This window comes from Eschrichtius robustus, chromosome 4, assembly GCF_028021215.1.
Source record: "Eschrichtius robustus isolate mEscRob2 chromosome 4, mEscRob2.pri, whole genome shotgun sequence".
Classification (NCBI taxonomy): domain Eukaryota; kingdom Metazoa; phylum Chordata; class Mammalia; order Artiodactyla; family Eschrichtiidae; genus Eschrichtius; species Eschrichtius robustus.
In genome coordinates, this window is record NC_090827.1 from 73,536,544 (window position 1) to 73,553,281 (window position 16,738).

The window sequence follows — 16,738 nt, forward strand, 5'->3', positions numbered from 1 at the left end:
TTTTCAATTTCATAATATTAAAAACTCATATGTGATGACTATGACTTATTCATTGAACAGAATGAATGGCTTTTGAATTTTTCTAGTTTTTCTTTTTTTAACAATTTAGAAGCACAAGGGAGTTATCTGTTTATTTTCTTGTCTCTGCAGACTGGTATTTGAATTGGTGATCCTGAGAGAGAGGGCTGGGGAGAAAGGAGACAAGATGGTAGAGTAGAAGGGCCTTGGAGCTCACCTCCTCTCACAAGAACACCAAAATCACAACTAACTGCTGGACAACCATCGATAAAAAAGACTGGAACCTACCAAAAAAGATATTCTACATCCAAAGACATAAAGAAGAATCCCAGTGAGATGGCAGGAGGCCATAATCAAATCTTAAGAGAGAGATGGGTTTGTCTTTTTATGACTACTTTTTGGTTTTTAGGAGAAATATCTGTGCAATTTCTCTACAATAAGATTTGACTCGTCAAATTATTTGATGGGGTAGTGTAATCTCTTAAATCTCCTATACATATTACCTGCACGTAATTTTTTTCTGGTTAGTTTTCTTTGTTTTCTCATATCCTTGTGATTTATGGTGAACAGATTTTTTAGTTCTATTTATGATTTGAGACTTTATGAGGTGTCTGAGGACAAGAATGAGGCTAGATAACAGCTAGCTGCCACCTCCACTGGCATCATCTAAGGGAGATGGGAAGACAGAAGAAAGGGCTCAGGGATAGGGCTTTTATATTAAGTTGCCTCCAGAAAAATATACACCTATTTATAATCCCATTGGCTATGGATGAGAATACCTCGTTTCCTAATCCTTGGACTACAGTAGATAGTTTCGGTCTTTAAAAATAGTGTCATTTGGTTAGAAGGAAATGGGCATTTCATTTTATTTTTATGTTTTGCTTACTACTTTAATGGAATACATCTTGTAAGTTTACTCATTTGTGAATTTCCTTTTTGTGTGTTTTTCTTAGATGATTTATTTCTTGCAATGTTTGTCTTAGTTCTTACTACTTTTACATTTGAGCTGGAGTCACCATTGAGAAGCTGATTTCAGACTGAGAGCTGAGACCACTGTATGTCTTTTGTATTTCTAATTTGATTTACTGGTTTCTCTTACTGCATGGTTCTTTCATATTAGGGCATGCAGAGATGAAGACTTGAAAAGGTCCCTGCACTGCATGCTTAGATACAGAACTGAGGCTGGTACTGAGTAACTTTGCAAATTAACACCTGGGCCAGCAGTTCAGAGAAGACACAGGGCACTATTGAACCTTTCGGGCATCCAGTGTCTGGAAAGTTAAAAACAGTTTAAACATTTCATTCTCAATATTACATTGAGCTTCAAATAAATTGAAGGCACTGTGAGGGGTGTAATGCTCTGTTTTCTTCAGGGATCCACAATCTAGTGTTTATTTATTTCTTGATATCCATTAAATGAATGCACTGATGTATTATATTAGAGACTAAATTTTTGACTTAAAATGGAGTTCAAGTTATACCACTTGGTGTAACAACAGGGTCGCACCTGAAGTGGTGAGAACATTCATTGTGTATCAGTTACCTGGAAAAGAAACTGAGTGTCTTTTAGAGGGAGTGTCTAGTTGGGCTGCATTCAGGTAATCTCACTCTTTGGATCTCTATCCCAAAAGCATCAAGGAAGAAGAGGGCAAAGAGATGGGACAGAATCTAGACAAAAGAAATCTTAAAAGACGCCTACAAGTTTGTGTCAGCTCTTTGAGGCACCAACAAACTTACTGTGTCTCAATAAGAAATGGAGCAGAGCCTTTCAGCCTTGAGAAAATCTCTCTGTGGTGATAGAGTACACTTGTGTTTTTAAAGTCAGTCTATATTTACATTCTTGCACCCCCTTTGATTCCTTTCCTGCTTTCTTAATATTTATTGAGGTATGTATTTGTTTGTTTGTTTATTTACATTTATAGGCTACTCTTGCTGAGCTACAATTGAACTAAGAGTAGAATTAGGGTACAAATTTATAAAGTAAAACTATAAAACTATTGAGTGAAAAGTGGGGTACCTTAATGTTGGAGTACACGGTATCGAAGTATGAGAACTCCAAAAAGAGATGACTCACTCTGGGAAGAACTAGATTAATTAATGATATGTTCCTTCCCACCTAGAGATTCATCCTCTATGTTTAAGGCACAAAATGCTAAGTCTTGTTACAAAAACTGAGGCAAATATTCTTACACCCATAGACATGTGTAAAGACAGTACAAGGAAATTTGTGATAATTGCTATAATCTGAATTACATTTTGGTAAAATGCACTTACAACTTCTTAACTGATTGACACCCAGTGGATTTGGCACATATTTCATTCCATTTCTCTGCAAAAATGATCAAGAGGAATTTTATTCATTCTCTAATAAAGATTAAACTAGGCTAAGTTATCCATTTATTATGAGTTTGATATTTTCAGGATGTACCCCTAAGGGCAAAGTTGGGCAGTCTGATTTTGTTCTTGAAATGCATACCTTAAATTGCATAGATTTGCCCTTGGTCCATCCTATTTATTGATTCCAGGGTTTTACTCGCAAGATACAGCAGGTGATGGAAATGAGGCAGCAAAATCTAAGTAGGGGTAAGTATAGGGTGCATATATGCTGGCAGTCCAAGGAAAGTTGATGCAAAGAGCTCAGTCTTCTAAAGATAACTGTTGGCAGGACTTCTCTGGTGGTGCAGTGGTTAGGAATCCCCGTACCAATGCAGGGGACACAGGAAGATCCCACATGCCGCGGAGCAACTAAGCATGTGCGCCACAACTACTGAAGCTCGTGCGCCTAGAGCCCGTGCTCCACAACAAGAGAAGCCACGACAATGAGAAGCCCGCACGCTGCAATGAAGAGCAACCCCCGCTCGTCGCAACAAGAGAAAGCTCGCGCACAGCAATGAAGACGCAACACAGCCAAAACTAACTCTAAATAAATAAATAAAAATAAATATAATTGTTGGGTAAAGTCTGGGTTCTCTGAGAATCCGACACCAAGTTGAGACTAGAGCTGCAAAGATTTTAATTGGGTAACTGCGTGAAAAATATGGGGAATCTGAGAGAGAAACCAGACCACACTGCAAGTCTGACTCTGAGGGAAGAAGAGAGGGAGGGAAAGCTGGTAGAAGTATGCTAGACTGCCATGCAGCCTAAGGAAGGTCTGGTAAGGCCTTCAGAAGCCTTCAAACCAAGGTCAGCTTTCAAGAGTCCTATGTCTCCCAGGAATGCCTTACCTTAGTAACCTGCCCACACTCAGTCCTTGGCTGGGAGCAGCCTAGGGGGACACATGCCTTCAGTGCTAGCATGGCTGTGGATTTCAGAACACAGCAGCTGGGGCCCTTGGTCCATAATCTTTCCTATAGTTGGAGGGCTGTGAGGTGCATTCTTTAGGCCATGACAATAAAAAGGGAAAGATGACAAATTATCTAAGAGTTTTCATTAAGTATTTACCAAATGCTTATGATAAGGGTTTCATATGAATTATTATGTTTAATGCACATAGTAATTATTTAAGTAAAGACTTACTATGTCACAATTTTAAAAATGAGGAATCAGAGACGTGGAGAGGTAAAATAATTGGCCCAAGGCCACAAGTTAGTTGATGGAGTATAAGCAGGAGTCAAGGAAGGTGTGTCTAACTCCCAAACCCATCCTTTTAACTTCTGCAGTGAAGTGGTTGAAAGACAGTGAGAAAAACAAACAAGCAAAAAAATGAGCAGGAAGGTTAGGGAGGCAAAAATCTATAAAAAAGAAATCCATGTCCATTCTTACAAATGCTAAACCTTCAGCTAGTATAGCTTCTTGGATAAGAAAGGTAAGAATCAGTGAAAGAAAGAAAGTTTCTAATTTTGTTTTTTTTTCCCCCCAAATAGTGATTTGATACTGCATTCTGTGGAGCTCTCTAGTAAATTTTGGTAACAAGGGGTGGACTCTCCCCTCATTAGTATCTAAATTAAATTGTAGTTAAATGCAAAACATCTGTGTTGAATGGACTACAAAATTTTGAGGCCATTCCTGAAATATTCAAAGTATTGAAATGTATCTGGATGATGACACCAACAGTTTTCTGAGGTCATTTCCTGTTTTCAATATCAGTATCTCAAACACACACACACACACCCACACACACACACACACACATATCCTCTAAAAATATTTACAAGTTTAATAGCTTGAAAGAGTACTAAAGTACTAATCTACCCAAGGTAAACATGTTTCAGGCAGACTTTCCATAGTAAAAATAATAAAACAAAAATACGTGGAAAACACATTTTTAGAGGTAGAGATATCCTTTCTAATTTATAGACTAAATGGGTGACTTTTGAACAGGTTATAATTTTTAAAATTTTGTATATGATTTTTATTAAAGTATTACCTATATAAGACAATCTTTTAACTTTCATAACCTCTATTTTGGTCTACATGATACATTTAAAACATCAGAAATAAGTGATGAACTACTTTTCCATGATAGAAGGTTGTAAAATTTACTAATCCTTTAGCTAGACATTGCATGTTTGAATGAGTTATGAATAATTGTAGATAGATAAAAACACATTATATGTAAATCTTTCTTTAAAAAGTAGCTTAATTGTTAATCAGCTATATTCCAATTTAAAATAAAAAGTTTAAAATAAAAGTAGTTTAGAGTTACCTAAAGAAAGAATAAAAAGTCAACAAATCAAAATGAATTACAAGGCAGAGGTGCAATGATGAATTCTTAGCAAACCTAAGAGCCAGAAAGAAGCTGTGTAGGGTACAATGATTAAAGTGTGCACCCTAACATCAGCTTGCATGGGTTTAAACTCTGACTCTTATACCTGCATGTACTTGGACAATGTGCTCAAATATTCTACGCCTCAGTTTAATCAACTGTGAAACAGAAATAATAATACTTCATAAGATTTCTGAGATGATTAAGTTAGCATTTAAAATGGTGCATAGCACACAGACATGATCAATGAATATTATTAAAAATAATTATTAGCAAAGTAGTTTTATTAACAAAAAAGGAGAGAGGATTAATGTTGAATACTAAATAGTAGTGAAAAGGATGGATTAGTCAATGGCTAAGGATTTTTAAAAGGCTAAAATGACAATATTTTGTTGAAGATTTCTTTATAAGAAAATATTTTTGAAGAGAGTTAGAAGTAATCAAGTATTTAATTGACAGCAAGAAAGTAGGTCTCTCAATCTCCTCTCTAACTTGGATATTTAATAGTTCTTTATATAAATTTTGGTGTACTTTTTATAACAAGATGTTTTTTCCCTGGCTCTCAAAAAACGTATTTTAAAAAAGGAAAAGGAAAACCCTATACACATTGTTCAAAAAAGTATCACTAATGATTTATTAATAGAATATTCACTTCTGGACTTAAGAGTCCATATTATCCATCAATGTAATTAGTAAAGGCAAATGCTAATTATTATTGAATATATGGCTGTTTTTAAGATCTTGTCAATGGTCTCCAGGAAAAAGAGCACTAGATATACACCTGTAATCAAACAAAGTTGGGTTTATTACTGGCTTCAGTGAGGGAGACCGTAAATAATGTGGAACCATGGCTCATCTCAATTTGAGGGCATTACAAAGGCTGTTACAGGATTTAGCACTACGACAGGTGATTCTGATAGGCCATTTGAGCACGTGGTCTTTACTCTGAATGAGATGCTGTCAGGAAGTAGAGGAAATTCCATGGTTTGATATCTTAATATATATCTTCTATAAGACAGGAGGAATTTTAAAAAGCTAAGTCTACAATTAGTAAAGAAGCAGCAGTCACTCCTACTACCCAAGAAGAGGGAAAGTTTGCTAATTTTGCACTTTATATGGTGAACTTGTTCTTGTTCGTGCTAAGACAAGACTACAGAGTGGCCTTGTTTTCTCATTGATTTCATCACTTTTCAAAAAAGACACAGTATCTTTTTTTATTTTCTTGCTCTATGAACTTGTTCACGTTCAAAAGGAGAACACTACAGCCTAGCTGTGGGTGCCAGGTAAACTTCTAACAAAACCAAGGCCGAGATATTTATGTCACACCATTTTCCTGGTGTCAGAGGAAGCCTCGTTTCTTTCTCAAACCCAAACAAAAAAATAACAGAATATATCTCAGTGGTCCATGTATGTTAGTTACCTATTGCTGTGTAATAAGAAACCCTGGAATTTAGCATCTTAAAACAACAAATATTCTTTATCTCAGTTTCTGTGGGTTGGGAATTTAGAAATGTGATACGTAGGTGATTAAGGCTCAGGGTCTTCTATGACATTGTAGTCAAGATGTGGGTTGAGGCCACAGTAATGGAAAGGCTTGACTAGGGTTAGAAGATCTGCTTCCAAAATGACTCACAATCATGCTGTTGACAGACTGTCTCAGTTTCTCACCCTATGGGCCTGCCAGAAGATTGCTCAGGTATCCCACAACATGGCAGTTTGCTTTTCCCAGAGAAAATGGTCTCAAAATACAAGATGGAAGTTGCCATATCTTTTATGACCTACCTTCAGAAGTCATGCCCATAATTTCTGAAATGTCTTATTGGTTATTGCTATGGACTAAATGTTTATGTCTCTCGAAACTTCATATGCTGAAGTTCTGATACCAATGTGATGGTATTTGAAGGTGGGACCTTTGGGAGGTAATTAGGTTTAGTTGAAATCATGAGGACGGAGTCCTCATGATAAGGTTAGTGCTCTTATGAGAAAACGAAAAGACCAGAACCTTCTCTCTCTGACATGTGAATATACAGCAAGAAGTTGGCAATCGGCAAAGCAGGAGAAGAAACTCTCACCAGAACTCTGTCAGCACTTTGATCTTGGACCGTTCAAGCCTCCAGAATTGTGAGAAAATAAATGTTTGTTGTCTAAGCTACTCAGTCTATGCTATTTTATTATAACATCCTAAACTGACTAAGACAGTCATCTAAATCAGCCCAATTCATTGTGAGAGGGAACTACATAAGCATATGAATACCAAGAGGAAAGGAACGTGGTTGGCTAACTCAGAGGCTGGTTACTACATGTATTCCAAAGTAAATACTAGGAGAAATTTGCACTATATAGTTTGTGGCATAGAGCAATATATAGATGTTTCCCCTTAACAAACTGACTAAAGAGAAATCACAAACCACTTGGTTTGATGCCTTGGCATCAAGCAAGGCACAGAAACATTTGAACAAGCAATACCAAAGCATATAAAGTAATAGGAAGCTCCTATGCTTTAAGTAGCATTGAGGATTCAGAATGTACAGGATGATGATATTTTCCATGTGCTAAAATGAAAACTGGGACAGACAATAAAGAAGACTATCTGGGGATATTGCCTTTACTACTGAATTTATTATGCCAATAATGAGCACACCAAAACAACTTACTTCATAGGAGAAATAAAAGCCTCCCAAAGAGGTTATCCAACTGACTTAAAGAAATACAAAGTCTTCTGATAACATTAACCATTCTGTCACCTGTGCCAGAGGCTTATGTGAATAGTATGAATATTTAGTATTAGGCAAAGGAAACCTGGGCAACCCACACTGAAATATGTTTTCTTCCTGTTACTTCCACAAAACTGAAGTTGTTGTACAAAAAGTACAATTTAGCTGCTCAGAAGCAAAAAAATATTTTAAAAGTGAGTTGAACAGAGAGATTATCTCAAAAGACAATGAGAAATCTTATTGTTCAGGGGAAGTTACAATATCTCTACTTTCCCAGTAAACATATTAATCCACAGAACAATATTGTTCAAACTTGAATAATAGAAAAACCCCATTTGAATGGGGAAAATAATTTTCATGAATTCCTGAGTGCTTAGATTACTTTTAATATAATTCTAATTAAATGTGTAAAATAACAAAATTAGGTATCAATCCATAGCTCATGTAGAGATAAAAAATAAGTACAAATTTTTATAATGAAACATGAAAAAGCACTTAAACAATAATATTTAAATTAAGATATGATGCTCATAAATGGAATCACTTATGAAATAAATATTATATGGTATGCCATAGCATTTTTAAAAATTCAGCACATCTCTAGAACTATGTGCCTCAAAATAACTCACATCTTTCATTTCCTAACCCAGACTACTGGAGTGCACTTGTCACTGTAGTCATGGCATCATGACACAAATATTGAGTCATAAAATATTGAGTCTGTCTCTTATTACAATAACTTTTGAAATTAAACTATCATCATAGCCAAGGTAACTATAAATAAAAGGCAAAGAAGATACTACAAGAGCATGATTTTAATTGACTATAAAATGCTGATGCAGAGAATCTAACACACACACACACACACACACACACACACACACATATATCCCAGTATGTGATGTGTATGTGTTCATGTGTGTATTTAGATTAGCATAAAATTACAATACAAAAATTAGGAAAATAAACAAACTTTGGTAATTACTAAGTGTGTACTTTGGGGGAAAAACATTTTCTTTTGTTTCAATGGAAGTGAAGGTAGGAGTAGGTGAAAGACTTAAAATCTAGTTGAGGAAATATCTATTATTAGGAATATGTAATGGTGGAAGTCAGAATGAAATATATGCTAAGGGAAGCCCCCCAAAAATGCTGTGAGTTTCCGTAGCACCTGTGCCAGATAAATATAAACAACTATAGTCCCAGTACTAGAGTCTAGTTTTCATGTATTTCTTTTGGGAAAAGTGAACTGGTTGGGGAAAGATAGTTTGCAAAATCCATATACATTGTGATCTGTTAAAAAATTTCTATTGAGAGTTAAGGGTAGAATCTGTAAACAGGGGTTGCTTAAAAACTCATTAGGTTTATTGTTTAAAAGAAAACCAATTCCATTTAATAGTGCCAGGTACTGTAGATACAGAACACCACTATTACATCTGTTGTATGAGAAGCTGGTAAATTCTAGCTTTCTATAATGTATTTTGGAGCTTTGTTTCCATTTTCAATTTAAGCAAAAATATTTGACAACCTCCACACTTTCTTTTTATCTGCAATGTCCTGCTAACAAAACATTTTCCCACTAGTCCAAGTAACAATCTAGTTACAACAACTGAGAATAGTTCACAGGCTAGAGCACCTGTCAGAATTATATTAAACCAGAATCCAGCTCACGTACAATGGACAAAAAACAGGAAAATCAAGAGCAAGTCTTTTCCTCTAACTTTCAGAAGGTTATATCTCTTGACCCACAGGAACTGCACATTTTTAAATCTTTACTGGCAATTACAACATCAAGCTTTACATATAAGATATTCTAATATCTGTAATTCAAGGAAGTAGAAAGAACTGTTTCTGATATAGCAGAGCTGCAGTAGATGTGCCCTCTCATATAAAAGCTTGCTTATTTATGGCAATTTCCTTTGTCCAGTACTGTGAAAGAATGTGGAAACTGTTTAAATTTATCATGAAATATGCTGTTTACTTATAAGTTTTCTGATCCTGAAAGCCTAATTTGCATTCAACCAAATGGCTGTGACCATCTAAAGAGAAGAACTTAAAAGATAAGCAAATCTAAGTACATGCAATTATTTTCATTGGCAAGCAGGCATTGATATCTGAATATAAGTCAAGGTGATTGTTCTTATATTTGAACTGATATCTTGTTGAATAACATGAAGTTGTGATTTAAGCATTCACTCTTTTAGTCCTATCTGTTAGGATGAATTCTTGCATAATGTATATTTTTAAGAATGCACAAATCAACTGATTCTATATGTGATAGAAGTAAACTTTTGTATATATTGTAAATTGACTTAATTAATTTTCATGGTTCATTTTTAAAGAATCGAAAAAATATTTTAAACTGTATAAATGTATGGAAGCCTGAAGAAAAGATATATTTTAGCCATTTAAGCATATTATAAGGAGTAATGAAATTTTTAAATGGATAATATGTACATTCATTTGTGTAATTCCATAATTCTATGCCCATTTCATTTCAAAGATAAACCTAATAGTTTTCTATATTCACATAATGTGCAGATAATATAGATTTAAAACTAAATTCAAATATTCAATTCACCATTATTCACATTACCAGTATTGGGTAATAAAATCATTTTTATACCCTTATTAACCAAATCAAATTTCATTGTAAATCAAGGAGTCAGTTAAAAAGAGACACACTTAAATCTCTGAAACTCTCTTCAATTATTATTAAATCAATAATAAATATAATAATGGTTCTTTGTCTCCTATGGTTCCTTAAATCATGCCTAATTCTAAGTTTTCTGATACTTTAGAGAGTATACATCTTTTCAAGAGTGCTTAATATATTAATAGGGAGTGACTAAAATGATTAGAAGATCTGAATTAAACATTATACACACTTTCCCATGAATTATACTATTGGTGCTTACTGAATTAAGATAATTACTTATGACTATGTTTGAAACCGAAAAGTACAATTGCACCTCATTTATACAAAATTACCTGGAAAAATTTTAAAGAAGTAAAATCTTACAATTTTAAGCAGCAAAATTTTTTTAAGTTAAATACTTTCATAAAAAATGTATAAATTCAAAAACTTCTATATTGTCTTAATCCAAGTACAATTAATTCCAAATAACACTTTATAAGAATACAAGATTACTGGACCACATGCCATCACCAAGAGCTATCTTTGGAAAGGCCTGTAACTTTCCTGGGTCTTAGTTTCCTCATATGTAAATTACAATGGCTTCCATAAGTAATTTTTGTATCTCTAAAATTATATATGATTTAAATGACCTCCAGAGAAGTTTTGGGAAGTTTCATTTTCTTGAAAGAAGACAAAAGCTGTATATCTGTAGTGGAAATATCCCAGAATAATAATAATATTTACTGAGATCTTATTTGTGCCAGGCAATGTTTTAGGTACTCTACATATATTAATTTGATTAATTCACATGGCAACTCTATGAAGTAGGTGTTATTATTACTTCCAGTTTACAGAGGAGAAAATTGATATCTAGAGAGTTTAGGAAACATGCCTGAGTTCACACAATTAACAAAGCGAGGAACAATCTGACTTCAGAGCCATTTTATATAACTTCATTAAAAAAAGACATGTTTCTAATTTTATATCTTATTATCACATTATTTCAATTCAACAAACATTAATTGATTTCTAACTATTTATAGACTGTTATGGGAGATATAATGACCAAAAGCTATCTTTAATCTTCGAAATACCACATGAATTGAGTTATGCAAATGCTAAAATTGTAAAAAGAGATCTCCACTACAAGGTAGATGATCTTTCTATGCTTGACCCCATTACTTACTAGCCAGGAAACTTTAAGGAACTCACCTACCGTTTCTCTGCCTCTGTTTCCTCAGTATAAACTATGTATAATAACACATGCCCTTTTATTTTTACAGATATTCTTTTACATTGTAATATATTTTGCAGGATAAAATGTAAATGTAAGTGATTTTACTAATAATAAAAATTATTTAGTTATTAACATAAGTCTACAAATGGACTTAATGTAACATGAGACAAATTGGGAAGTTCAGATACACTTTGAATCAAGATGGCAATCTTTTCCCCATAGTACTTAAAGTGAATTATTTGACTCTCTGGGACTTACATTTATTCATATATTGAAAGCAATTGAACTCATTAATTCATAAAGTATTTTGTGATTCTTGGATGAAACAAGTTTTATAATAGTTTCAGATTTTACCAAAACATATACATATATGTACATATTAATTTCCTGGCATTTATGCCATGGCTTTTCTCTAAAAATCCCAAGGCTTTTCATAAATTTGAATTTAATTTCATAGATGTTACTTTTCACAACTGAAGAGTTATAGAAGCACCTGAAAGGCTTTTTTTGGATATAATTCTACTGCAATAAAGGTATTTAGTAACCTGCAAATTCTTGTGGATCACTTCAAAGTAAGCTGAAAATCCCTGTGCAAACATTATACACAGCAAACCTGCAGACAATGGAAGACAACTGTCATGTACTTTCTAAATTTTCTCTTTTTCATGCAAAGTGCTCAATGCCCGTTCATCAGTGCTCAATGTGCCCTAGATTTCAGGTCTTTAGGCTCTGGTCACTTTCCTAAAGACATGCTCTGACATCTACAATTTCTATTTCCTTCCTGTTAATGTACGCTACAGAAACATTGACCTATCTGTAATCTTCCTTTCACACCACACTGTTCACCCCCCATACTATATTTGCACAAAAAAGTTTGCATTGTACAGTCTAATGGTTACCATAGAAACAATTACATAGACAAATTAGGCAGGTTGGATTCCATTAAAAGAAAATGGTTGGCTCCTACCCCATTGAGAAGTAAATCACTGTATACATTTTATATATTTCTCTACCTAACCTGTAGTTAAGTAATACAGTCTGTGACTTTGCCACAGATTCTCAGTGTTGGTCCATGGAAAATAACTTTATTAAATTTAGGGTGTACATTTGTATACAAATCTGCAGGAGGTTGAAGGCATTCACTGCAGCCCAAAGGCAAAATGCCCTGTTCAGTCCCAAATGTCAGCCAGAATGTAGATCCGGAGTCAGCTTAAGAAGTGGCTATGCCATGAAGAGGAAAGACTTTTCAACACCAAAAAAAGTATATACTGTGATGATTGTCCCAGTCTTGGGGAAAGGGGAATACTGAGTTTCAGGACTATTGCACTCAACATCTGAATTGACATTGGAATTAAGAGACCCAAAAAGCTATGATGGTTCCCCTGTAATAAGTGGGAACTTACAGGGACCAAGTAATAAATGAAGTTCTAGCTAAGATACTGGCTCCTGGTGGGCCCCACAAGGCCCATGACCCCACCAAGTAATCATTTTCCCAAACTTCAAGTATGTAATTGGAATGGATATATTTAGCATTAGAGTAACTCCCACACTGAGTCCTCAGACTACAAGATAAGATAAAAATAGATCAGTGCCATCAATAAAGAACTAAAAGATGCATGACTGGTTGCCTCTATCATATCTCTATCTCATTTGCCAGTCTGATTCCTGCAGAAATCAGATGATTACTAGAGATGTCTGTGGAATACGGCAGGCTTAGCCAAATAGTCCCAATCACAGCTGCTTTGCTGGTCATTGTATTTCTGATAGAGCACATTATTAAAGTCTCGTGTGGATTTAATGTGATCACTGACTTGGCAAATACTATTTTTTTCAAATCCAATTAGATAACATGATGATAAATAGTTTGCATTCATGTGAGATGAATGATAATATTCATTTACAGTTTTGCTTCAGATTTATATTAACTCTCCCACTCTCCGTCACAATATAGTCCAAAGGAGTCTGGACTATTAGAGCTGTGTTATGTTGTAAGCACTGTATGTAAAAATTCAGATGAGTGTAGCTGCAGGTCATTTTAAGACAATAATATTTTGTCCTGCTTTGACCCTAAACAGGATGAGAATGTATGAATAAACTACATGATCGGGTACCTACAGTGTGCTTGTGGCCATATTGTAAGGATGGGCCCTTATTACCAGCTGAAGGAGGGAAAAAAATAATCTGAGGCTGGTTTACAGATAGATTCTTAGGGTGGAAACAAAAAATGAATGGCAGCTGCCTTACAGCCACATCCAAGGGTGGTCTTAGAAGACAGTGGAGATGAAAAATCTTCCCAGTGGACTTAACTACAGTAGTGTACCTAGTCATCCACATTGGGTGCAGAAAAGGTGTCCTAAAGAGATAAAGAATGCAGTCCTAGACAGTGACCAAGAATGGCCTGTCTATGCAGTTAGGGGTCTGGAATGAAAAGAACTAGAAACCTGGTATGGTAAGAAGAATAATCCCCCTGTCCCCCAAAGATGTCTATGTCCTAATTCCTAGAAAATGAGAATATGTTACCTTACATGTCCAAAGGAACTTTGCAGATGTGATTAAGGTTAAGGTCCTTAAGATGGAAAGATTACTTTTGTATTATTTGGGTGGGGCCTGGCTATATTGAGGAGTTCTGACTATGGAAGAATAGTAAAAGAGATGTAAACTTGCTGGCTTTGAAGATGAAGGAAGAAGGCCACAAGTCAAGGAATGTGGAAACCTCTAGAAATTGGAAAAGGCAAGAAAACAGACACTCCCCTAGTGCTTCCAGAGAAGAATGCAGCTTGCCAAGACCTTGATGTTAACCCAGTGAGACTAGTGTTGAACTTCTAACCTACAGAAATAAATAAAAATAAAATTGCTTTACACTATTGAATTTGTGGTAGTTTGTTATAGAATCAATAGAAAATTAATGTAACTAGAGACAAGAATATCTGTGATACAAGCATATGGAGATATAGGTAGGTAGGTAGGTAGATAGGTAGGTAGATAGATAGATAGATAGATAGATAGATAGATAGATAGATAGATAGTTAGATAGATAGTTAGATAGGTAGATGAGTGGGTGCATAGTAGGAAGATTCTCACAGTACATGTTAAAGCCTATTAAAAAACACATACCACAATAAGGTACTGACCAACCACATAGACAAAATGACTTGGCCAGTTGATGTTAGCCAAAATTTTTCATTGACCATTCTAGAACTTACTGTCTAGGCATGAAAAGTGTGAACATGGCAGAGACAGAGGCTATCTAGGAACCCAGAAGCATAGATCCTTACTAGCTATTGCTATGTCTGAAAGTCCAAAAGTTCAATAAAACACCAAAGCTGAATATGCAATATGGCAATATTCCTCAGTGGAATCAACCAGTGACTTGATGGCAACTAGAAAATATTGGGCTCAATCTAGTTTGGACTCAGAAATCCATCTTCTCAGAAAGAGATACATTTCTGACTATGCATTTGCCTTTTCTCCTTTCAAAGAGTAAGCCAAAACCACTATACAGTAGCTTATAGAATACCTGATATACAGGCATGGAATCTGACATAGGAAATGACCATGGGACTTGCTTGACATTGAAGGATTATGTCACACAATGCACCATCTAGAAACAATTGGTCCCGTAACATACTGGAATAGCTTTTTAAATGCAGAGCTGAATTACTATCTCAAATACAACAATATGAAATAATAGGACGCCATACTTCAGAATAAAGTAAATACATTAATTCTGAGGATATATATGGTGTTGTGTCCCCAGTAGAAGGATTACATAGGTCCCAGAACCAATGTGGAGAAGTAGGTAGGGCTACACTAATTATTATTTCTAATGACCCATTAGCAAATGTCTGCTTCCTCTCCCTACATCCCTGGGCTCTTCAAGATCATAGTTCACAAAGGGGTCACCCTCATGTAAGGAGACACAGGACGTGTTCCATTGGACTACAAACTACAGGTTACACCAGGGTTTTTAGGAATATTTATGTCCAGGGGCCAACAGGAGAGAAGGAGGAATCACTATACTGGCAGGGGTAACTGACCCTGATCAACAGAAGGATGTAGGGCTGCTTTTTTGCAATGGAGAAAGAGGATGCGTGAAGCCAAGCTGATAAACACGGATGCCTTCTGATATTCTCTTGCCCTATCGTAATGATGAATTGACAATGTTAGTTGTTGCAGCAGCAAATGCATCCTGAAAACACAATGACCCCTTGAGAATGAAAATTTGGGTCACATTACTTGATAAGCCATCAAGACATTCTGAGATGACAGTTGATGATAAGTGAAATTTAGCATGGATGAAATAGGAGAGAAAGGATGAGTACAACTGCAACCATAAAACCAAATGCAATGACCAGAGCTATAGAATGACCACTAACACCTGTCTTCTATGTTTTCCTTCACAAAGAAAGACCCAAGAGTTATGGAGGAGCTATTCCCAAACTTGCATATAAAATAGATCTTTTGGGGAGGAGATCAAGTTAGCAGAGTAGGAGAATGCTGAGCTCACCTTCCTCCATGAATACATCAAAAATACATCTACATGTGGAGCAATTCTCACTGAAAACAAACTGGAGATTGGCAGAAAGACTCCTCTACAACAAAGGCTATAAAGAAAGATCCACACAGAGTTGGATATGAAGGGAAGAGAAGTGATCAGGTCAGAACTCGTACCCCTGTAAGGGGACACAGAAGAGGAGGGGGCTGGGTCACAGGCTTGGAGATCTTCCCTGAGGAGTGAACAGTTCAAACTACATATTGGGCAAGCCAGCCCAGGGGTCTGACATTAGGAAGATGACTTCCTTTAGCTGGTTTGAAAACCAGTGGGACTCACAGGAGGGCTATAAGAAACTGACACTCTGCTCGCAAAGAATGTGCATGTATGCTTGCTTACTCCCAGGAACAAGGCAGAGGAAGTAGACTGAAACTGCCCAGGGTACTGGCTACTTTCATGTGACTGCCCTAGCATGTGTTACGACTCACACTGAGCACCTGGCTCCAGTTCCTCTAGCTCCACCGTAGCTCCACAATAAGGTGAAAGTTGCCACTGCTGAGGGGACTTCACACTTTAGGGGAACACAATCACCCCACACCCAGCAGTGCATCTGAAGGGGGAGAGGGAAGTCATCACTTCCTTCAAATAAGGAGCTGCCTGGAGCTTGGACTCCTGTGCCAAGACTATCCCAGCATGTGCCCTGGCTTGTACTGAGTGCTTGCTAGGGCCCCTCTTGTTCCAGCACTGCTCCCCTCTGGGGCAAAGTTGCTGTTGCTGGGAGGGGGTGAGTACACATTTAGAGGGCTCAGAACCAGCTCAGCTCTGACACTCAGGGCTTCTGCTCAAGCATATTGGGACCAGACCCTGCCCCTATTAGGGTAGTGACAGCCACTGAACATAGAAGAAGCCCTGGATCACAACCGGCTCTGACTCTAAC